The sequence below is a fragment of the Acomys minous genome (assembly GCF_964271855.1).
Source record: "Acomys minous genome assembly, chromosome: 12".
NCBI lineage: Eukaryota > Metazoa > Chordata > Mammalia > Rodentia > Muridae > Acomys > Acomys minous.
Window position 1 is genome coordinate 76,254,899 of NC_140493.1, and position 8,965 is coordinate 76,263,863.

Consider the following 8,965-nt stretch of genomic DNA (forward strand, 5'->3'; position numbering starts at 1 on the left):
TGAGCCTTGTCCTCTGACAGCTTCCAGTCTAGCTATATGGCCCACAATGTAAATTCTCAGTTCAGAACAAACAGCCTTGGGTGACCTGCATGGAGAGAGTCTGAAGGGTGATGGGATAGAGTTGTTAAAGACAGCAAACAAAAAACACAGTCCTGAGCTAAACTTCAATATTACATTAATACTTGTCTAATACAGGTGGGTGTGGTGTGGCTTTTGGGACAGGCATACTACAGACAAGTAAGAGACAAAGTTCAACTGGGCACCTTATAATTTAACTGGCAACTGTAGGGTATATGTATGAATTATGGGTACAACAATGACACGTGTAGTGAAAGTGGCATATGGCAGCCTTATCTAATGGGTGGATTTTTTTTTTTGAGTCAGAGTTTCTTTGGGTAGCACTGGCTGTCATAGACTGGCTTTGTAGACCAGGCTGGCCCTGAACTCACAGAGATCTATCTGCCTGCCTCTGCCTCCCCAGTGCTGGGATTAAAGACGTGCACAGCCTGCACTAATAAGAAAGGGGAAGAGGGAGCTGTGGGTCTCCAGGTAACCAAGCATTTGGGGGAATACAGGCTTAATCACATAGCCAATCCTCCCGTTCTACGAATCCCAGGATAATCGCAGCCATGGACCTTTCATAGTAGTGCTGCTGCTGTGTTTGGGAGCCACCTTGCTCCACTTTACCTTGTCTCCTTGGTCGTGCTATTAGAGGAACAAACATATAACAACAAAAAAACCCCAACCCACATATACATCAGATGCTGGAGTGATGATGGCTCAGTGGCTAAGAGCACTTGCTGCTCCTGCAAAGGGCAGTAGCTCAACTTCTAGCACCCATATTGGGATGGCTCACAACTGCCTGTAACTGAAGCTCCTGGCAATCTGACACCTTCTTCTGACCTTTGAGGGCATTAGCATCCATGTGCACATACCCACACCTGTGCACACACAGTTAAAAATTAAACATTTTAAAATAAAGATTTACTTGTTAAAATTTTTGTATATGGACGTTGCATGCATGCATGTATGTATGTATGTATGTATGTATGTGCACCACATGCATATAAATGTCTTTGGAGAGCAGAAGAGAGCATCAGATTGCCGAGAACTGGAGTTACAAACAGTTGTGAACTGCCATGAAGGTGCTAGGACATGGGAGACTGAGGCAGGCTGTCTCTGTGGTGAGATCTGGACCAGGCTGGTCCACAATGCCAGTTCAGAAACAGCCAGGGCTATATAGAAAGACGCTGTAATGCCCTTATGAGAAGCTACTGTTCCCTGCATTCTTTCTTCTTCTTCTCTTTATTTTATTTTATTTATTTATTTATTAGATATTTTTATTTAATTTTAATTTATGTGTGTTAGTGTGAGGGTGTCAGATCTTGGGGTTAGAGACAGTTGTGAGCTGCCATGTGGGTGCTGGGAATTGAACCCGGGTCCTTTGAAAGAGCAGGCAGTGCCTGCTGAGCCATCTCTCCAGCCCCTTCTTTTTTTTTTTTTTTTTTTTTTTTTTAAGGATGAGGGAACTGAGCTTGGATATGCCATCATTTGTCCAAGGTCACAGTTCTAGTAATAGAGGCAGGAGTCTAGAACAATGAACTATCATACATCAAATGAAATGCATAAAATGTGCTTCTTAGGTCCCTCACAGAAGCACTTACTAAAAATTCTGATTCCTGGGCTGGGCTCAGCTGTAGCTCAGAGATCAAGTGTTTACCCAGCAAGGACAAGGCCTCCCCCCTTCCCTATTCTCCCTTCCAGAAACCTTCAGATTCCTGAGGCTTACTGCAGACTTAGCAAATAACTAAATACTAAATGCCAGCGTCCAAGAGGAAATCAGCTCCGAGTTTTCCAATGGTCTTGTTTTCGTCTTCCTTCCTACCCGGTCTTTGCCGGGTGGTTTGATCCCACCCAGCAGTGCTGGCAGCATTCACCGAGTGTCCTCTTCAAAGAGAGCTGCCTCCCCTCCCTTCCTCCTGCAGAAGTTGGGGTTTGGCTGGGCTCCTTAGAGCCTCCCATTTCTTCCACAGTGGACAGGACTCCAGAACTCATGCCAGGCCTGGGCATGCTGCGTAGCCAGGGGAGTGGGTGTCAGTAGCCATTCCTCCTGTTCTGGCAGAAGGTGACAGCAGGTCCCCAAGTCAGGCAAGATGTATAAACTGGAACAAGGAACCTCTGGGCCTCAGTTTCTCCCTGTATAACAACAGGGGCAATCAGCTTTGTCTTTGCCCTTCCTGCCTCCCTAGGAAGTGCCCAGAAAACAAAGGAGATTCTATCAGAAGGAATCCTGGGCTCCTAAGAAAGGCATTCACAGGAGGACCAGGAATCCCAAGAATAGGGAAAATCTGAGGAATGATAAGGACAGCACAAAGGCTGGAGTGAGCTGGAGAGGCCATCCTGGGGCAGTGAGGACCTCAGTGGAGACACCGCAGTGGTGCTGAGCTTTTAGTAATGAGACCCCTACTCTCCCCCTCCTCCTTTTCCTCTTCCTCCTCTTTTTTTTTTTTTTTTTTTTTTTTTTTTTTTTTTTTTGAGACAGGATTTCTCTGTGTATCCCTGGCTGTTCTGGACTCACTCTGTAGACTTGGCTGGGCTTGAACTCACAGTGATCTGCTTGCCTCTGCCTCAGCCCCGCCTATAACCCAGGGAGGTCATCCCTCTTCAGCACAGTGGACATGGCCTTCTCAGCCTGCGGCACCTTCACAACTGTATCTGCCTGTGTACTTTTGGCCCTTTCAAGGCCTTTCTTTTCTTTGTTTCCTTTTTCTTTTTGTTTTGTTTTGTTTTGTTTTGTTTTCCAGACAGGGTCTCTCTGTGTAGCCCTGGCTGTCCTAGAACTCACTCTGTAGACCAGGCTGGCCTCGAACTCAAGAGATCCAACTGCCTCCAAGTGCTAGAATTAAAGGCATGTGCCACCGCTGCCCAGCTCTTTCTAGGCCTGTCTGTCTCTGTCTCTGTCTCTGTCTCTGTCTCTGTCTCTGTCTCTGTCTCTCTGATCTGGGAAAAGCAAGACATCTGGAATGAGACAGACCTGGCTTCGAAGTTTGGCTTTTCACTTTTTGTGACCTTTGCAAATTAAATAATGACTCTGAGTTTCTGCTGTTTCTCAAGTGGGACAAAGAGAATTCTTGTCTCTCCACACACACACCCCCTTGTCGCCCCCCATGCCCCTAACATATGATGAGAAGCGAGCAAGATAATTCGTAACCTGAATCCTGTCAAGTACTGGCTGCGGGTTGCACAGACACAAGTGTTTGGCCACGTGCGGTGCAGTTTCCACACCTGGGCCTGCTCGTATTCCAGATAACACACCGCCAAACAATCACAGTTCTTAGTCACTACGCAGGACTCCAGCTCGGACCACCTCACTGCCCCATCTCTCATCAGGGCTTAGCAAAAGTCTCAGCCTCCTCTTGGTTTGTTTTTTATTCACACCAGGACCCTGGGGACAAGTGAGGAACACAATAAAAGCTGGGCCAGTCTGGCACTGTGCCCCACTTCCCTTCCACATAAAGGCTGTCTGCCCGCCAGGCATCTGGCCGGCAAGACTGGGCTGTGACTTGCTCTGCATCTGCTGCTTTGCTTAGGAGACCTGCTAACAGGAAAGTGTCTGGTTCCTTTCCACCCTAAACAGGAAGCGCCTGCCATAGTGAGAGGACTGGGTAGCCTGGCCACTTATAAGGAATCTCATGCTGCAGCCAAAAGAAAGACCTGCTCTCGAGGAAGGCCAGAGGAACTGGGCCCCACGGACACCTCCCTTGGAAGGGATGGACTGCTGACAATGGCTACACACTACCTATGGCACTTGGCACAGAGCAGCTGGCATTCTTTCAGTGAACACTCATGAGACACTCACTTGTGCCCTAAAGGAGACATAGGACAGGTCTAGATGAACTCTTCAGGTGTGAGGAGTTAATACAGAAGCCAGAAAGGCAGGTCGTTTCTGTGTGGTGAAATTCTTGTTCATGCATGCATCACACATGGGTGATGGATGGCTTAGTGGGTAAGAGTACTTGTTGCACCTCCAGAGGTCCTGGGTTCAGTTCTCGGCAGCCACACTGGTAGCTCACAATCATCTATAGCTACCCAGGGCCAGGGGATCCAATGCCTTAGGCACCAGGCATGTATATGATACACAAGCACACACACGGGTAAAACATTCAATACACATAAAATAAAAATAAATAAGCCTAACAGGTTTTTATTTGTTTCTTCTTTTTGTTTTTGTTTTTGTTTTTGTTTTTTTGATTTTTTGAGACAGAGTTTCTCTGTGTGTAACCTTGGCTGTCCTGGACTCGCTTTGTAGACCAGGCTGGCCTCGAATCCACAGCGATCGCCTGCCTCTGCCTCCCGAGTGCTGGGATTAAAGGCATGTGCTACCACGCCCGGCTTCTTTTTGTTTTTAAAGACAGGGTTTCTCTGTATAGACTTGTCTGTCCTGAACGTGCTTCGGCTGGCCTCAAACTTGCAGAGATCCACCTGCCTCCGTCTCCTGAGTAAAGGCGTGCGCTACCACTTGGCTAAGCCTAACAATTTTTAAGCCTACTGTTTTAGGTATTGTTGTGGGTGCTGTAGGTTCAGAGAGAAATAATGACACTTATCTACAGAACAGACTAATGAGAAAGCCTGGGACCTTGTGAGTGCTGCAGGATCTGGCTGTGGTCTAGGTTTGACTTTGCTTTGAGCAGTTAGCTTTGCTCGGCTCCTGCTTGACCATCCTGTAGTCTACTGGAGTTCCAAAACCGCAGCCAGAGAAATCTTGGTCAAATAGCTCACACCTCTGCTCAAATAGCTGCCTCCAACAACTTCTACTGTGACCCTACATGACTCTACAGTCCTTACAATGTCCTTGCAAGGCCTGCACCAGTGATGGAAGAGTTGGGGAGCTAAGCTGGCAGTGGAGGCAACTCGGAAACTGTCAGCGGTAACAGTTACTGTACCAGCTGGGAGCCAGCAGGAGGAAGGGATGGGGTGGCTTATGGAGCTAAGGATCAGTGCCCTGAACGTTCCTCACTTTCAGGAGGCCGGTGCTAGAGCCCAGGTCACCAGTGGAACCGGAAGCTCTTTTTAACTCCCTGAGGAATGACCTCTACTTCTTCTTGGGCTTCTTCTCCCGTCTGATTTCCTATCAGGTTTCCCATTGACAAAAGCTGGATTTGTTGTTTTGTGTGTTTAGTTGTGTGTGTGTTTAGTAAGTGTACTTAAGTGTGTATGTGCGCAGCTGCGCATGCGTATGTGGAGGTATTGTGTGACAGACTTTTCCCGGGAAAGCACCAAACACACACACATCTACTCACCCTAGAAAGGAAGTACAGATCAATGTATGGATGCTACACCGAAGTTCAGTTTGGTAAATGAGTTCTTTTGGGGTTATTAATGGGAATATGGAGGTAAGGTTATGACTTACAGGAACAGAAATGACTCACAGACAGCTACATCACCCTAACCCACTCGAGCATGTGTGGCAGCTCACAAAAACTGGAAACCTGGCACACACTACACAGCCTGCAGGCAGCTCAACAGGCTGGAGTGTGTCTTTTCCTGGCGGCTCGGTTAGTCTGAGCCTCTTCCAGACAGCTGGGCTTGTCTGAGAGCAACCCCCAGGAGTCTATTGCTTAGCGAAGAAAGTTCTGGTGAATCTGATCAGTTTCAGGGACTTCCTGAAGGTTGGAATCATTTGCTTGCTCTCTGAACAAGTTTCTCTGCAGATAGAATGTTTCAATGCCTGAGAAAATTGCTTGTAAAAAAAAAAAACAAAAAACAAAAACCCTTTCATTCTCCTGAGGTAATTGTTGTCTTGGAAGCTTATTGCCTCTGTCTCCTATCCTAGGCCTGGTCCTGGAAGCTTCTAGCTTCGGTACAATCTAACCTAGGCCTAGATTGTTTTCAGCCTCTGAGACTTACTGATTAATAAGCTCACCCTTTCTTGTTCTTACTGAGCTCTGGGCCGGCTGGTTCACCTTAGCTGTCCTGGCTCAAACTCCTCTCTCAGGGGACTTATTCCATCCGGTTTCTCTCTTGGCCCCTAAATTGCTCTGCTCAATCTTTGCTTTTCTTCTGGCTCCATCTCATTCTCTGGCTCATTTGGTCTTCACCTGAGTCTATCTTGTCCTTTCTTTTACAACCTATCTCTCTATTACTGTCCCGGTGAAAACTTCCTCCCTTGTTTCTCTGCATTGCCCCTTTCAGTACCTTCACTTTTCTCTCTTGTCTGGTGAGAGTTGGGCGCATCCTATTCTGCCAAATCTCTTTGATTCATTACTTTTTCGGCCACTCAACCATCACTTTTAAACATGCATGCTCCCTTCTACAAACTGACTTTACCTTCATTGTTTGGGATTGAAGTCGTTCGGACCTAAGCTTTTCTTTACCTGAAACTTGCTCTAAACCAGGTTGGCCTTGAACTCAGATCTGTTTGCCTCTGTCTCCTGGGTTAAAGGCGTGTTTGTATTTCAGCCGGATCACACAGACCTAGCAGATCTTTGGATGTGATCTCTTGCAGAGCAGTCATGTTCTGAACTAAAATTCCTCTACAATTGCTACACAAGGAGGCCAGAGGTTAAAGTCAGATGTCTCCTTTTATTTTACGTACTGAAGCAGAGCCTCTCTCTCAACCCAGAGCTCACTGGATTTGACTAGTCTAGCTAGCCAGCTTGCCCTAGAGATCCTCTGCCCCACCAAGTGCAGGGATTCCCGGCAGGCCACCACGACCACCCCGCATTTAGATGGGTGCTGGGGAATCTCAACTCTGATCCTCATGGTTTTCTCCCCAGCCCCTTACTTTCCAATTCTAGTGGGAGTAGTTAAGCAACTTTTAATTTAAAATAATTTTTGCATGGCTGAGGGTTAAACCCAGGGCCTATGTCTAGCTGGGCAAACAGCCAACCCAACACCCGCCCCTACTGGTGGGCCAGGAGAGTGGACACCCCAAGAGCAGGCGGAGGCAGCATGGAGCGTAAGAGGGTAAAGACCTCCTGCAGATATCAGCCTAGCCTACTGGATTCATCAATGAGGCCAAAGCCTGGGAGGCAGAAGGCACAGGGCTCAATCTGTGACCCCATCTGTGGAGGAGAAGGACCCTCAACAGGGTAGACATGGGAGGAGCTTCAGGTTTGGAGAGCAGGGACACTGTGCACAGATCACTGACCCTAGCTCAGGGGTTGCAGGAGCTCTGCTTGTAGTCGTAATTGGCCAAGTGTACTAGATAAAAGTGTTCACCTGTCCGAGTGTCAGGGCTGTCATCTACAAATACAGATCCTCATTTCACAAGCCTGCCCAGAAAGTTAAGAGATAAATGGGTATGGAAAACTAATTGTCACTCCTAAATGAACTTCCTCCGAAGCCCCCACCTCTCTCTCTCTGCATGTGGGGCAGGTCAGATGACGATGTGCAAGCGTTGGTTCTCTCCTTCTGCCATGTGGGTTTCAAGGATAGAACTTAGGTTGTTGGCTCTGGCAGTAAGTGACGGAGGAGCAACTTCACTGGCCCTAAAGTTCCCACTGAAATTCTTTTCACATTCAAATTCCTAACTAAAGCACAGGCCTTTCAGGAAGTAGCTTCTACCATTTTATAGTGCGTGCGTATTTGTGTGTGTGTGTGCGCGCGCGCGCGTGCGTGACAGTTTTTGTCATCCAGGCTGACCTCAAACTTAGGATCCTCCTGTGTGCCTGGATTATACAGATGTGTCTCCATGTCCGCATGCCTACTTCTGTCACATTTCTTGTCATTTCTCATGCCTGCAACACCAGTGACAAGCCAATCAGGGCCACGTACAGTGCCCCAAAGCACGCGCTCTCTCCCTTTTGGCTTGGAACACCCACTGGCTAATTTCTGTGCTTCCTTCCTAGCTCAGTTTAGGAGCACTTCATGCAGCAAGCTCTCCTTAATAACCCTACCTTCCTATGGATGGAGTGTCCTATTTAAAAAAAAAAATAACTTGTTTCATGTTATGTGCATTGGTGTTTTGACTGCATGTATGTCTGTGTGAGGGCATCAGATCCCCTGGACAGGAGTTACAGACAGTTTTGAGCTAACACATGGGTGCTGGGAATTGAACCCAGGTCCTCTAGAAGAGCAGTCAGTGCTCTTAACCGCTGAGCCATCTCTCCAGGTAGAAGTGTCCTATTTTTACAGCATCTTCCAACCCTAGGACAGTTAGTGCAGTAAGTGGTAGGGTCCACAGGTCTGATCATGCCTAGTATGTGACTGCAGTTTCCGGAGGGCAGCAGCTGGGTTCGTTTCTCTATGTCTAGGGCTTCCCAGGGTCCACGCACAGAGCAGAGCTTAGGAAAGTGGAACTGGGTAAATAAATGAATAAACTATGATATAAACTTAAGCAGTCAACGATGAGCAACACCCTCCAGCACTCAGGAGGCAGAGGCAGGTGGATCTCCGTGAGTTCGAGGCCAGCCTGGTCTACAAAGAGAGTTCTAGCACAGTCAGGGCTATTATACAGAGAAGCCCTGTCTGGAAAAACAAAACAAAACAAACAAACAAAAAGCAACACTGTATTCCTTCCTTCCTTTCTTTTTTAATATGCATTGTTTTCCCTGAGTGTATGTCTGTGTAAGGGTGTCCCATTCTCTGGAACTGGAGTTAGACAGTTGTGAGCTGCCATGTGGGTGCTAGGAATTGAACACAGGTCCTCTGGAAGAACAGCCAGTGCAGGCTGGAAAGGGCTCAGTGGTTAAAGGGGCCGCCTGCTCTTCCAAAGGTCCTGAGATCAATTCCCAGCAACCACATGGTGGCTGACAACCATCTATAATGTGAATTGATGTCCTCTTCTGCAGATAAAGCACCATATGCAATAAATAAATAAATTTAAAAAACTATAAAAAGAAAAAGAACAGCCAGTGCTCTTAATCTTTAAACCGTCTCTCCAGCCCTCCACTTTGTATTTCTTAAAAACAAAAAACTAAACAACAACAACAAAAAACCCCCACAAAACCAACCAACCAAACCA